The following is a 16,110-nucleotide window of genomic DNA, read 5'->3' as shown; positions in this document are numbered from 1 at the left end:
TAAGAAGGGATGTTTAGTTCAATTAAGTTTGGACATTGGGTAGCCTCTTATTAAGTGTACGTGTGTTGTGAGATTGATGATTAGTGGAGTACGTTCTACATACAAAAGTACATTTTATGTATGAAGTCCTTTTTCCAAGCTCTGTGTCTTAGGTGCTGCTTGTGCCAGGGTACTATTATGTTCTCGGGTACGAGTCCTACGCATACCAGAGTACTATAATGTGCCAGAAGTACTATCTAGTACAAAGTCTTTTTGACACTATTGTGTGTCGGTTACGGGAGCGTACGGGAGTACTCTATTAGTATTTCCCCATACTATTTATGTTGAAAGAGCTTTGGAGTCAGCGTTTCTTTTATGAAGTGATCGGATGAACTTCATGTGTCAGCGTTTCCTTTCGGGAAGTACTTAAGGGAACTTCGTAGACTGCCTAATAAAGTGTATCGGTAATAGACCACTACTAGGTATGTCTGGTGTTATATTGCTGGATAGGGTGCGTCTGGGGGTGAAATACCTCATGATATTCAGACCACGCCTAGGCAAAGTTCGATGCTGGATAGGGAGAGTCTGGGGGTAAAACACCTCACGATATTCGGACCACACCTAGGCATTGTTATCTAGATAACTACCCCTGACTTAATTGTCTTGTGGTTCTTTCTTTTACGAATGAAGGTTCGTGGCGATACTTATTCCATTCCCCTGATTTGATGTCTTTATTGATCCTCCTTTGCTGCCAGGGAATTTCTGAAGCAGCCTCGCCAGTTTGTTGTTCATATCGATTCCTTAGGGTAGATCTCATAAGATCATTGTATAGGGTCAGTATGTGGGGATCGATGGGATGGGATAGATTGTTTTAGAAATATGATCTATAAGTGTTAATAATATTAGTGGTTTTGTAGGATAGAGATATATATTATTATCACATTGTTCGAAATATGTGTTCACCAGGGATATTTGAACTAAGTGTTCATTAGGTGTTTTTGAACTAGATGTTCATTAATTGTTGTGAACTACGTGTTCACCAGAGGTAATCTAAGAACCTTGGCAGCACTAAACTTTGTGCCAATTCCTTAGGGCAATCCTTAGGAATGAATGGGAGAAGGGTAATCGGTTCTTAGGGTAAATCTTTAAGAAATAAATGAAGATAATTGGGGTGGGTAATTGGATTGATTGTTTGATAATTGAATATAATAATTATATTATTGTGGGTTGAAAACCCTATATGATCACCAGGCTCCCAAGCCTGACCCTCTCAGTTTTCTTTGTATTACAGGTTATGACACGAGAGCATAAGTTGGCTGACATAACGAGAGATTTTGGATTATATGCCAGTAGTTATGAATAACTGTTGTAAGGTCTACTTTGTTCTGTTTATGCTGTTGGTCTGTATCGAACATGACATCCCGAGATTTTGTTATATAATGAAAATACATTTCTTTAAAGAAATGCTTTGATAAATTCTTATCATATTTTATTTTTTTGGGAACAAATTCCGCAACTGTTTTCTTTAATAGATTGCTCTGATTTTTAAAAACAAAGCATAAACAAATCGGTCTTTTTTGTCCGTGAAATTGGGGATGTCACAGTTAGTATCAGAGCATTAGTTTAAGCGAACTAGGAAATTGTAGGAAATTTTTAGACTTAAACTTAGAATGCTAAGTAATGATCGTGAGAAGTGTGTCTAAAATATGTTAGGTAGTACACCTAAATTGACACAAGCACTAGTTTATTTTAGGAATGATGCCTAAAATGCTTTTATGTGCTAAATGTTTTGTGTGATAGCTATATCGATGCTATTATTTGTTCGGATCTATGGTCTGTTGCCGACCGGATCTGGAAACCTTATGTGTGTAGGATTCTAAGCGTATGACTACGATATTAGAACTAGCATGTAAACGTTTCAGAGTGATAAGGAGATTTATACGTTTATCATAAATGAAGCTTTCCTATCTTAAATTCTCGCCCAGTACACCGAATGTCTGCTTGGGTGTACAAAAGGTCATGGTGAAGACTCGTAGAGAATTGAGTAAATGGAGGAAAGGAAAAGGCTTATGATAGTGAATGACACCTATCGGAAGATATCGTAAGAGTGGTATCTTGCCTTTAGAATATGTCTTATAAAATAACAGTACGTTTAGAGGAGTACGGTACGTCTGAAGTATACCTTCGATTGGCAGGATGATGGAACGATTGGTGTAATTCTTGAAGTTTTCCCATCGTCCGGAATTTCCATCACCAATCGAGTTGAAGTGGAATTGATGATTGAAGATACGCGATGGGGAAGTCCTAGTAGAGTCTAGGGAAATTGTTTATGATTATTTGGACACATTAGTATGTGTTAAATTGTTTTGTGATTTTAGGAATTGGGGACTGCGAGACAATACTTGGGACGAGTATGAGTAGGTGTGAAAGGTAGTAGATGCATATACCGGAAGTAAGGGTGTAAACGAGTCGAGTCGAGCCGAGTACTGCTAAGCTCGAAGCTCGACTCGCCAAAAATACTCGAGCTTGAAGCTCGACTCGAACTCGCCTCGAGCCTAGATTTGAAGCTCAGACTCAGCTCATGAAATACTCGATACTATCGAGCTCGGCTCGCGAGTTCGGTTCGGCTCGACAAAAATTAAAAAAAAAAGTTAAAATCATCTCAAATTAAAAACATTTCACATGCTTTTACTTTCTTCAAAATAACAAAAAATTCACAATAAACCATCTAATGTCAATATAGCATCAACCATCTATGTGATTGAAGTTTTCATACATCCAAAATACGGAAAAGAAACATTCTCAAAAGTTTTGAAGTGCAACTTAATTCCTTACTCTGTAATCGGCGCATGAAAGCTAAAAGTGTTGAAATATTTTAATAATTTAAAAGTATATAAAATGTAAAAATTTAATTTTATAAATACTCAATTAAGCTCGCGAGCTTACTGAGCCGGGTATTTTACTACTCGAGCTCGGCTTGATAAGGTACTCGAGTAGCTCGAGCTCGAGCTACACTCGATTAAAGTCGAGTTGATTTCGAGTATTTTCCGAGTCGGGCTCGAGTTTCTCGTGAGCTGTCGCGTCTCATTTACACCCCTAACCGGAAGCACAGGACTCGCACTTGGATCAGGGAAAGTCACAAGGTTACCAAGAACCTAGTAATTGAATCTGTTTTATTCAGGTATGTCATTACCATTGTTTCGGTAATGACTAGTAAGATGGTTGTTATTCCGACCCTAGTGGTCATATCCAAATTGAGTCCGACTACGGTGAGTATGTTACAGGGTTCAGAGAACCAAGTTCGATGTAACATCTGACTTAAGTCAGAAGGTTGAAATTAATACGATCGATAGTATCACACTCGTTAATAAAGGAGTTTGTAGCTAGGCATGCTACATGTTAAAATGTGGTTATATCACATTAGAGTATGAAGGAAGGTATATTCCATTCTGTAATTTAACTTTAAAAAGACCAAGTCTAAGCGTCGCATCGTGCGATGAGAGGTCAATAGAGCACGAGCCATCAGTCTGTTGCAATAGATAAAGGAAAGTATTTATCCTAAGAAGAAGGAGGAGTCCACAATAAGGACTTATTTGGTAACTCGAAGGTTATGATTGAAAGTACATCATAGTACGAAAAGCAGATGCAAGATTGAGCATCATCTGCAGTCAAGAAGCGCTAGAGTTAAATACTCTTTCGAGGAAACATAGAAGTTACGGTTATTACCTAGGATGAAGAAATAACATGTGGAATCATTATGCAAGTCCTATTTCGTTGATGATTCTGGGACGTAATCATCCTAAGGGGAGATAATTGTAACGCCCGTAGATCAAGACTACTCAATTTAGAGACGATAAGCGTCAAAAATGACTTTTTGATAGAAGATTATTTAGGATGAATAATCTTAACTAAGTTGTAGTATATGTTACAAGGATTTCGTACATATAAAGAACGCCGAAATCCGAGTTATAACGAAGAAGTTATGACCTGTCGAAGTTTCGCGATAGAACCGACACGACACTGAATGACGTAAAAAGTGAATTTACGTTGGAGCGATTTTTAGCCTTAGTGATCTAAACGAAAGTCGTAGTGTTCGTTAAACCGAGAGCGTGCATAAAAAGAACGCCCAAATCTGACTTCGCATGAAGAAGTTATGATTTTCCAAAGTTTCAGCTTAGCGGTATGCAGCCCGAATACTCGATTTGAGATCGAGTGATTTCTAGCCGAAACAATCTAAACGAGAGTCGAAGATCTCGTTAATAGTAGTGCAACGGTAAAAAGACAGACGAAAACGGAGTTCAGATGAAGGAGTTATGAATTTCGAATGGAGTTTTCCTGTCCCGGCCTACTAAAAAAGATATATTAACAATATAATAAGAATAGACTCAAAATTAGCCAATGAAGTCTAAACGTGAGTAGTAGATCATAATCTCACCTACGTGCCGATATAAAGAACGTCGAAAACGGAGTTTGTATGCGAAAGTTATGAATTTCTAAAGTTCGGGGCGCGAAACCCCAAGACTGTCAGAGACCACGACATGAAATCAGTGGTCACGACGTGGTATGTCTTCTGACGCCTCCTGAAGTATGCCAGACCCAACTTGCGATGACGCATGCATTGACGATCAAGCCCACGACGTGAAAGTACTGTTCACGACGTGGAAAATGAGAAATTTGCCCTATAAATAGAAATCAAGGGCCAGCCGATTATGGTTGCTCCATCTCTTCTCTCCCACTCCCGATACACTCTCTAAGCCCTATTTAAACCCCCCGAAGCCCCGATATCAACCCCGAAACCCGAAGCAAGTCCCGAAGCCCGAAAGATCCCGAGAAGAAAAGAGTTTCTGAGCCGAAGCTCTGCCCGCGAGAAGTCCAGTGTGTGAAGATATCCCGGTTTCACTGAAGAATACTAGCATTGCAAGCCGTAGTGTTGTCTGATCATCTTCTGATCAAGTGAGTGTATAGTCCCTTTCATAAACACGATTTTAATACAAGTATTGGTTGAATGTATTATATCTATGTTATGAGTGAGTGTGTAGTCACTTTCTTCTAACACATAAATATTAAGTATTTGCTATGAAATACGTGCTATGTGTATAATATATTGTTGCTTATTTGAGATGGTAGTGGAATGGATGAATTATATAAGTTTTAATGAGTTAAACTGTGTATGTATTTTTTATCTACAAATATGTTGGGTAGAACATGGGTAGATGAGGTTGTTGGTAGGTGATAAAAGATGGGTTGGACCATGAGATAAAAGGATAAATAGATAAACTTGTTTTAGATCTGGGTGTATGGATCAGATTAGGAGGTTAGTTTTAGATCCGAGAGTATGGATCAGATCAAGAGGTTAGTTTTAGATCCGAGAGTATGGATCAGATCAAGAGGTTAGTTTTAGATCCGGGAATATGGATTAGGTAAGGATGTAAATTTTAGATCCGGGAGTACGGATTATGTATTTTTAAATTATGTGTTCATTCGATAAGGTCTCATGCGCATAGTCCCTTTCATGGACATGAGTTTAATACAAGTATTGATTAAAGTATTAAATCTAAATGTATGTGAAGTATTTTTTTTATTGTCCGAAATACGTGTTAGATATATTTGATGATATACAATGTGTGAATCAGTTATGGTTCAATATGTGTTAAGATGTGTATATATGATATTATTACTTAAAACTCTGTGTTAAGTATACACTAGTTAGCGTTTCCTAAATGAAGATAGTACAAAAATTGATTATAAGCATTGTAGGTTTGCCTAGTGATGGGTTAAGACTTAAGAAGGGATGTTTAGTTCAATTAAGTTTGGACATTGAGTAGCCTCTTATTAAGAGTACGTGTGTTGTGAGATTGATGATTGGTGGAGTACGTTCTATGTACAGAAGTACATTTTATGTACGAAGTCCTTTTTCCAAGCTCTGTGTCTTAGGTGCTGCTTGTGCCAGGGTACTATTATGTTCTCGGGTACGAGTCCTACGCATACCAGAGTACTATAATGTGCCAGAAGTACTATCTCGTACAAAGTATTTTTGACACTATTGTGTGTCGGTTACGGGAGCGTACGGGAGTACTCTATTAGTATTTCCCCATACTGTTTATGTTGAAAGAGCTTTGGAGTCAGCGTTTCTTTTATGAAGTGATCGGACGAACTTCATGTGTCAGTGTTTCCTTTCGTGAAGTACTTAAGGGAACTTCGTAGACTGCCTAATAAAGTGTATCGGTAACAGACCACTACTAGGTATGTCTGGTGTTATATTGTCGGATAGGGTGCGTCTGGGGTTGAAATACCTCATGATATTCAGACCACGCCTAGGCAAAGTTCGATGTTGGATAGGGAGAGTCTGGGGGTAAAACACCTCATGATATTCGGACCACACCTAGGCATTGTTATCTAGATAACTACCCCTGACTTAATTGTCTTGTGGTTATTTCTTTTACGAACGAAGGTTCGTGGTGAAACTTATTACATTCCCCTGATTTGATGTCTTTATTGATCCTCGTTTGCTGCCAGGGAATTTCCGAAGCAGCCTCGTCAGTTTTTTGTTCATATCGATTCCTTAGGCTAGATCTCGTAAGATCATTGTATAGGGTCAGTATGCGGGGATCGACGGGATGGGATAGATTGTTTTAGAAATATGATCTATAAGTGTTAATAATATTAGTGGTTTTGCAGGATAGAGATATACATTATTATCACATTGTTCGAACTATGTGTTCACCAGGGATATTTGAACTAAGTGTTCATTAGGTGTTTCTGAACTAGGTGTTCATTAATTATTGTGAACTGCGTGTTCACCAGAGGTAATCTAAGAACCTTGGCAGCACTAAACTTTGTGCTAATTCCTTAGGGCAATCCTTAGGAATGAATGGGAGAAGGGTAATCGGTTCTTAGGGTAAATCTTTAAGAAATAAATGAAGATAATTGGGGTGGGTAATTGGATTGATTGTTTGATAATTGAATATAATAATTATATTATTATGGGTTGAAAACCCTATATGATCACCAGGATCCCAAGCCTGACCCTCTCAGTTTTCTTTGTATTACAGGTTAGGGCACGAGAGCATAAGTTGGCTGACATAACGAGAGATTTTGGATTATATGCCAGTAGTTATAAATAACTGTTGTAAGGTCTACTTTGTTCTGTTTATACTTTTGGTCTGTATTGAGCATGACATCCCGAGATTTTGTTATATAATGAAAATACATTTCTTTAAAGAAATGCTTTGATAAATTCTTATCATATTTTTGTTTTGGGAACAAATTCTGCAACTGTTTTCTTTAACAGATTACTCTGATTTTTAAAAACAAAGCATAAACAAATCGGTCTTTTCTGGCCGTGAAATTGGGGATGTCACAACGAGGATGGATATCAATCATTTGATGACGAGGCACATAGTCGTTCCGTGTCAAGGCAGGAAGTCGTTGGAGCTGTCAGACGCAGAGGGAGTTCATTCAAATCCTTCATGGACTGTAAGCCGCCTAACTTCGAGGGGGGCGAGAATGCTGTGGAGTGCCTTCGTTGGATTAGGAAGATAGACCAAACCTTCCGATCTGGTGAGTTTACTGAGGACCAGAAGGTGAATTATGATGTGCGAATGTTTGACAAGGAAGCACTCAAGTGGTGGGACAGTATTGACGCACGACTCACTAAGGCCACTCGGAGGGCTATAAATTGGGCGATTCTTAGTAAGAAGGTGAAAGATCGTTTCTGCAGTGAAGGTAGCATACAACAGGCCCAACGAGAGTTTTTGACTCTGCAGAAAGGTAGCATGACAATTGCTAAGTATAACACTACCTTCACTGAGAAGTCCACTTTAGTCGAGGAGAAGTTGATTCGTCACTATGTGGAGAAGTTGATTTGTCACTATGTGGAGGGGTTGCCATTTGAGTACCGTGCAGTTGTGAGATTGAAGACCACTTTAGTCGAGGCCATGGATGAGGCCCGTAAGATAGAGAATGATATAGCCATTCGGGATCGTAGCACAGTGAGGTCCGGGGAAAAGCGCAAGTGGGAGACTTCTTTTGATTCCGTAAAGGAAGAAGAGTCACCCTCAGAAACAGAGCGACAAACCAGAGTACTGCAAGAAATGTCACTCTTCACATAGAGGTCCATGCAACAGTAGTACCGTGAGCTGTAGACGTTGCGGTAAAATGGGACATCGTCATGAGGATTGTAAGAGTACTGAGCTGATGTGTTATAACTGCAGACAGATGGGTCATATCAGTGCCCAATATCCCAATCCCAAGGTTGAAATGGGTACTGGTGGGAAGAAAGATGAAGCACCAAAGGTTAAAGCTCGTGCTTTTAATATGACAATTGATGAGGTAATTTTTAGAACTCTCTTAGTTAATACTGTACATCAAGGTTGCAAAAAACGCTCGACGTTAGCTAGTCGGTGGACTGGGGTTAAGGGATTAATCGGCTAGGCGGAGATTAATCGAGGGATTAATCGGGTACCATTAATTGCTAATTTGTTGAATTTTAAAAAATTAAATATGAGTAATATCATATCAAAGTTCGTAAATACAACTAATATGATAACAAAATAGGTTAATATGATTAATACAACATTAATCATGCCTCAAATAGTTTCCATTGAGATAAAACTTCTTCAAATTGTTAAAATTTCATCGTTTTATAATGTTTCACTCATTATGTATGCAGGGATTAATCGCTAGGCGCCCTCTAATCGGTCGAGTAGCGCCTAGGGATTAATCGAAGATTAATCGGGACCTAGTCGGGATTTTTACAACAGTGCTATACATGCTTATGTGTTATCTGTGATCTTGTGTTATCTGATGTTGGTACTAGTAAATATTTGGTGCCATTGCATTTATGTGCTCATTTGCGGTATACAACAGACTCCATGAGTTGCGGAGTTAGATATTGATGCAACTGTGTTTGAATCAGTCGCAACACAGGAATTGTGTGAAATGGGTGATATCGCTTTTGGTAAACATAATTTTCCTATGACATTGATTCGTTTAGGGATTATAATTTGATGAGGCGAATTAGGAACAAAATGATGCAATTATTTAGAGATTCCGAGGACGGAATCATTTTAAGGAGGGTAGAATTGTAACGACCCAAAAATCTCCCTTTTAACGATGTTAGTCTTCCGTTATATATAGGAATAAGTTGTGTGTTTATTTCGTGTAGGAATATATGCTTAATATATATAACATGAAAAAAGATATTATTTATGATTTAAAAGATTTAATTAATATTTTGAATGGTTATCCAAAATTTATTAATAATTGAAAATGATTGAAAGTGAGTTTTTTATTTTATATTTAATCTAATTAAACCATTGTAAAAAAAAAGAAAGTCGTATTTAATATGGTTAGGGTTACCATTGGAATAGATATCAAAGTTGAAGGACCATTGATGTAAATTTGAATTCAATTGATGAATCTATAAGCAAGGTAGTGACAAGAATGTTATACATTCGGTATAAAAGGATAAAATCCCGTAGTAACTAATTGAGATTTAAATTAATTATAGGATTTAACTAATAATCAAAATGTATAAAATGTGTTTAATTAACTTTAAAATTTAATTAAGGTAATAAGTTAAGTGAATATATAAGTCTAGGGGGTGAATAGTTAATCATAGAAACTTTAAATGAAATGAATATAAGAGGTGGGGATTTTAATGAAATTGGAGAAGTTATTGGGGACCAAAATTGTAAATTGATCTTTAATCAATTTCACTCATACGATTAGGGAAACTGCCGACCTTTTTGTTTCTTTCGTTTCCGTTACTCACGACCCATATGCTCACCCTTCGCCTTAATTATTCTCACATACGTTTCCCTAAAGATAATTTAACCATGAGAAAACACAAGCAGAAGGAAACCTGAGGAGCGGGAAGATAGTTGTGTAAAGATAGTGAGATCGAGAGGGTTCGAGAGAGAGAGAGAGCTGGTTACGGCTAAGGTTATTGAAAATCTACTATCGCTTGGACTTTGATCGGGACAAAGACGGCAACACGTCGACTGGTAAGTTCTTGGACCCAAACTCCTCATGTTTTCCTGCTCATCCACAATTTGTTCGTGAATATATATCTCGCTGGCAGAATACTAGATGTAGCTCTTCTTTTCCTTCCCTATTCTTGGCAATTACTGCAAACTTGCTGCTCCTAATCTGAACGAGATATGTGCGGATTTCCTTCAATTCCCCTTACCTTTCTTAATCCTGAACATATATATATACTGGTTGAAGATTGGGACGAGTGTCGATCGAATTTGGAAGCATCGATGTAACCCATTGATTTTGAAACTTACTTTCCGATACCATGTTTACCCAACTTTAAATTCTGCGATCTTTAACAGCCATGTGTTGCTTTCACGTAATGCTTCATGTACCTCATAAACTTCACTGGAGAAGGTCTTTAATTAGATTGTGTGTGTATACTATTATTAGAACATGACCGGTGATCGTAAGGCATGAAATTTTGAATCTCTTAAGTCAAGATGAAGTTTAAGTAATCAACACATAAATGTCGGCTTATAATTTTGGTAAATATCATGAGCTTTATTAGTAAAGATAAAATAATAATAATTACATGCTAATTTTAAAGTGTTATAAATAATCTAATTTGTTAGCACATATTAAAAGTTATGCTTATAAACTTGTGATTCACATAATGATTTGATGGCATATGTGTTAATAAGGAATTTTGTAAATGAACGTGTATAATATATAAAAGAGTTTCAATATAATCACAAATTATATATTAAGGTGCATGACATGGAATAGTTAATTAAAAGCATCAGTTGATTCCAGATTAGTGTCAACGACTTTGTAATATAAGCATTTCATTATTGTTAGTTAACATTGAAGGATTCTAAAATACAGTTTAATTAAATAATAAACCAAATTGAGGTAATCCACTACTGGAAAACATGGCGTTTTCCTACGGAAAATAGCTACGGAAAATTTCCGTAGCTAATTAGCTACATAATCGCTACGGATCAGCTATAGAATGAGATGTCCTACTTTAATAACGGAATAGCTACGGAATAACTACGGATGCGGGTACGTAGATGTTCCGTAGCTAATTAGCTACGGAATAGTTATGGAATAGCTACAAATGCAAATCCGTAGTTATTCCGTAGTTAATTAGCTACGGAATGACTACGGAATACCTACGGATACTAATTACCTACGGATTAGCTACGGAGTATGCTTTCCGTTAGAATTCCGTAGCTAATCCGTAGCTAAGTAGCTACAGATTAGCTATAGATTTTTCTTATTTTCAAATTTTCGGGCACCAAACATCGTTTTTTTTGCTTCATTTTTTTCACACCTCGACTATACATGATTATCTTTATTTTCACCAACTTGTAGCTATTAATATCGTTCATAAAGTCGTGTGCCCCTTCAGGATCAAGTACTCGTTTCACAATTTAACATTATAATGCCTATACTTTTCACCAACTTGTCATCGATTATGTTTGTATATGTATATTTATATACATGAATGAGTTGTGGTATATGTGTACGTGTATATGTGTATGTATACGTGTTTGTGAGATGTATGTGTACGTATTCATAAGCATTATAGTGTTAAACCATTAAACTAGCAATGGATCATGTATGTGCACACGACTTTATAAATGATATTAATAGCTATAAATTGGTGAAAATATAGATAATCATGTATAATAGAGGTGTGAAAAAAATAGAGCGAAAAAAACGACGTTTGGTGCCCAAAAAATCGAAAATAAGAAAAATCCGTAGCTAATCCGTAGCTAATTAGATACGGATTTTTCATATTTTCGATTTTTCGGGCACCAAACGTCGTTTTTTTCGCTCCGTTTTTTTCACACCTCTAATATACATGATTATCTATATTTTCACCAACTTATAGCTATTAATATCATTCATAAAGCCGTGTGAACATACATGATCCATTACTCGTTTACTGGTTTAACAGTATAATGCTTATGAATACGTTCACATAAATCTCACAAACACCTATACCTACATCATCATCACCATCATCACCATCACCACCATCACCACCATCAACATCACCATCACCATCATCATCAACATCATCACCACCACCATCATCATCATCACCACAACCATCATCATCATCATCATCATCATCATCACCACACCATTATCATCATCATCACCACCACCACCACCACCACCACCACCATCATCATCACCATCATCACCATCACCATCATCATCACCACCACCACCACCATCATCATCATAATCATCATCACCACCATCATCATCATCACCATCACCTTCATCATCATCACCACCACCACCACCATCATCATCATCACCATCATACCACCATCATCATCACCACCATCACCATAACCACCATCACCACCATCATCACACCACCATTACAATCTCCATCACCATCACCACCACCATCACCACCATCTCCATCTCCATCACCATCACCATCACCATCATCATCACCACCATCGCCGCCATCACCATCACACCACCATCATCATCACCACCATCACCATCACCACCATCACCACCACACCACCATCATCATCACCACCACCACCACCATCATCGTCATCATCATCATCACCATCACACCACCATCATCATCACCACAATCATCATCACCACCATCACCATCACCACCATCACCAACACCATCATCACACCACCATCATCATCACCATCACAATCACCATCACTATCACCATCACCACCATCACCAACACCACCATCACCACCATCACCATCACCATCACCATCACCACCATCACCATCACCATCACCATCACCATCATCACTATCACCATCACCATCACCATCACCATCAACATGACCATCACCATCATCATCACCATCATCATCAACACCATCACCACCATCACCATTCCATCACCAGCACCATCACCATCACCATCACCATCATCACCATTACTATCACCACCACCATCACCATCACCATCACTATCATCATCACCACCATCACCATCACCGTTACCATCACCACCACCACCACCACCATCACCATCACCATCACACTATCAATAGTCATCATCATCATCATCATCATCATCATCATCATCCTCATCGTCATCATTTATGCATCAGTTTGTTGTGTATGGTTATGTGTATGTGTATATGTATGTACTCGTGTATGTGTATCTACATGTATATAAAAATAACAAAATAGTTTGTTATTGAAAGTGTAACCATTATACATGTAGACACATACATGCATACATGATTATCTAAACTTTCACCAACTTATAGCTATTAATATCGCTCATAAAGTCGTGTACACCTTCGGGATCTATTACTCATTTCATGGTTTAACATTGTAATGCATATGTATGTATGTATGTATGTATGTATGTATGTATGTATGTATGTATGTATGTATGTATGTATGTATGTATGTATGTTTGTTTATGTATGTCTATATGTGTATGTAGGTGAGAATGTATATGTATGTGTATGTGTGTATTTAAATGTGTATGTATATTTATATGATTATGTGTATGTGTATATGTATGTACTCGTGTATGTGTATCTACATGTATTTAAAAATCACAATAATAATAATAATAATAATAATAATAATAATAATAATAATAATAATAATAACAATAAACGGTTGTGGAAGTGGTTAAAAGTAATAGTGGACAATGTTAGTATGGATGTGGCATTCCCAGCCGATTTTTAGATTTGTTGGTTATGTATGGAAAATACCCGAGTTCGAGTCATACCACCGTCGTTTTTTTGCCTTGTTCAGTTTAGGGTTTCATATTTTTTTTGTACGCCTCCTCCTCCATTTTAGCGATCGACTCCTACACTCCTCGCTTCTGTCTTCCCCCCTTCGTATTCTGTGAACGCTACCCAAAACCACCCCTCATTGCTCGTCCCTTCTCCGGATCGTTCACCCCTCTTCCAGCGTTCCTTCCCTCTGCGGCAGCAGAGCTCCTCCGGCATAACCCATCTTTGCTCAATTTCTTCTCCTACAAAGGTAAACCCTAGATTTTTTCTTTTTTTAATTTGAAGAATGTAATGTACATGCTTAATCATTTGCTCGATTTCTTCTAGGGTTTAATTCCCTGCAAGACGTCCCGCCTCACATCTCCCACGAACGGTCGTCATTGTTGGCAACCGTCGTCGGTTCAGTTTGTCGCCGACGCCACCACCCACTGAAGAAGTCGGAAGCACCGTCGACCTGGCCGCTGTATCTGTCCCACTGCCATTCTCCACCATATCTGCTTCAACTGTCGCCTCCCTCTATTCTTATTTTACTGCTTTCCTTGATGAATGTAAGCCCTAATCTTTTTGGTATCACTCTATGAATAAAATTACTCCTTGGTATTTCAGTTTCTTTGACATGATTTATTGAAATTTTTATTAAGTTAATTGTGTATTTATTGTTTATATCTGTTTCTTTTGTTGGGAGTGGATATTATGTTTATATCTGTTTTTTCTGTTATAGGTTGAAAATGGAAAAGATGCTACAATAGTGGCTTGAGAGTTGAGACCTGTAGATGTTGATTTAAAAGATTCTGGTAACATCCTTTTTACTTTCTTTGTAGAGGAGATAAAAAATCGAGGTATTGAGCTATGAGTTTATGTTTAGAAGCATCAAATTCGAATTTTAGATATGAAAAGAGAGGAATTTGATGTTCTTAGGGTTGTTCAAGTTGTAGGTTGCATAAAATGCTTATTGTGAATCAAGTATCAACACACCACCATGTTGATTGTGGGTTACATAAATTCTAGAAAATTATTGCTTTTAAATCCAACTTATGTTTATGGTCTATTATTACTTAAGTTGATTTTTTCCTGCAAGTTTATGCTTATGGAATAGTTTGGGTTCCATGTACAGGTACAATATATATTGTTTCACATATAGCCGATTGGGTAACTTGCAACTAAATTTGCTTAAGTGGTTGGAAAGAAAAGCATAATCCAAGGACTCTATTTGCATTTGGGTAAGATAGAGTAAACTTTTTTGTAACTACTATGCATCTATGAGTTAGGTTTTCACTAATATATTGCTCAATAGCCTTTGGTCATGCTATTATTTTATGATTTCTGTAATTACCATGAACTACTTTAAATTCAGTATATTTTGCCTCTTAAATGCAAGATATACATGATTATTATAACAACTTACTTATAGCGTTGTACTATCAAAAATGTTCCCAATTATGGCTTTAATAAACAAATAAATAAAAGTACATTGCTATATTTGTATTTTTTTTGTGATCACTGATTATGGTGTGTTGAAACAGGAACAATTGGAGGCATTTGATTCAAAACTCAAATTGAAGAACACTTGTCGGCTTTTATCGATTCAACTTACCCAATAATTTGCCAAGTAATCCACCAAATAATTCTCAATTTTATGTTTGTAAGCATTTAGTTAAACATTTGTAGTTGACACTTTTAATGTGTATTATTAGACACATTTAATGTATTATTAGACAATGTTCATTACTAATATGTATTTGTATTTGATACCTTTTTAGGTTTATTAGTTTTATTATAATGTTATTTGTTTTGTGGTTGTTATAAGTTTAATGTAATGAGTTTTTTCAATAATTTGAACATCAAAAACTGGATTTTTTTTTAATAATTATTTGCTTTTTTTTTAAAAAAATTAAAAATAATTACCTACGGAAAATCCGTAGGTAATGTGAGCCGTGGGAAATCTGTAGGTAATAAAGTCAATGGTAGTCAAAGTGGGCTCCGTCGGTAATCCGTAGGAAATCCGTAGTTATGTATTTTCGTAGCTATTCCGTAGGTACTATACCTACGGAAAAAGCCGTAGCTATTCTGTAGCTAGTCCGTAGCAATTCCGTAGTTATAAATTTCCCACGGGCATTTATGCTACAAGGCATTTTCCGTAGCAAATCCGTAGGTATCGCCTTATACCTACTGAATAGCTACGGATTGTGCCGTAGCTGTTGCCCTAGTTTTCTAGTAGTGATCGTAATTTATAAACAACAATAGATTAATCTAATAAAGTAATATGAGATAAATAAATATACATTTAGTGTTAATAATGTTTATCTTAGCGTAAACTAAATAAATATATACTTTTTGTTTAGGTATTTGTTGAGTAAAAGAGCTACGAAATCACGTTTT

The 16,110-nt window shown here is 36.9% G+C and overlaps 1 long non-coding RNA gene across 1 annotated transcript; it reads left to right on the top strand.

The window, feature by feature from the left end:
* Positions 1 to 9,781: 9,781 nt before the first annotated feature.
* LOC145169383 (uncharacterized) lies at positions 9,782 to 15,396 on the top strand. Its single transcript, XR_013742458.1, has 3 exons — positions 9,782 to 9,986; positions 14,846 to 14,951; positions 15,255 to 15,396. It is a non-coding gene; the product is annotated as an uncharacterized LOC145169383 (long non-coding RNA).
* The last annotated feature ends 714 nt before the right edge of the window (positions 15,397 to 16,110 follow it).

The sequence above is a fragment of the Lactuca virosa genome, chromosome 4, assembly GCF_052849685.1.
Source record: "Lactuca virosa cultivar CGN04683 chromosome 4, Lactuca_virosa_CGN04683_v6, whole genome shotgun sequence".
Lineage (NCBI taxonomy): Eukaryota > Viridiplantae > Streptophyta > Magnoliopsida > Asterales > Asteraceae > Lactuca > Lactuca virosa.
The sequence above is the reverse complement of the archived record's forward strand: the minus strand, read 5'-3'. Positions and strand labels throughout refer to the sequence as shown.